Genomic DNA, 253 nt, shown 5'->3' with positions numbered 1-253 from the left:
GTTAAACTAGGCGCTAGGCCTACCTAGTTGAGCAGGTCAACTCGGCCCCCCCAAGTCAACTCGGCAGGGTTCGTACGGGTTTTGGAAAGTCATGAAAAGTTATGGAAATTTGTTTAGGTAATTTCCAGGACCTTAAAAGTTATGGAAAAATTATTTGGTTATGGAAAAGTTATGGAAATATGTAGAATGTGACAAATAAAATAAATAGTATGTCAAACAGAATTTAGGACGATTTCCGACCGACTGTCAATTT

The sequence above is a fragment of the Anneissia japonica genome, unplaced genomic scaffold (genome assembly GCF_011630105.1).
Source record: "Anneissia japonica isolate Jap-2015-1 unplaced genomic scaffold, ASM1163010v1 scaffold24002_len2050_cov122, whole genome shotgun sequence".
NCBI lineage: Eukaryota > Metazoa > Echinodermata > Crinoidea > Comatulida > Comatulidae > Anneissia > Anneissia japonica.
Note: the sequence above shows the minus strand (reverse complement) of the source record.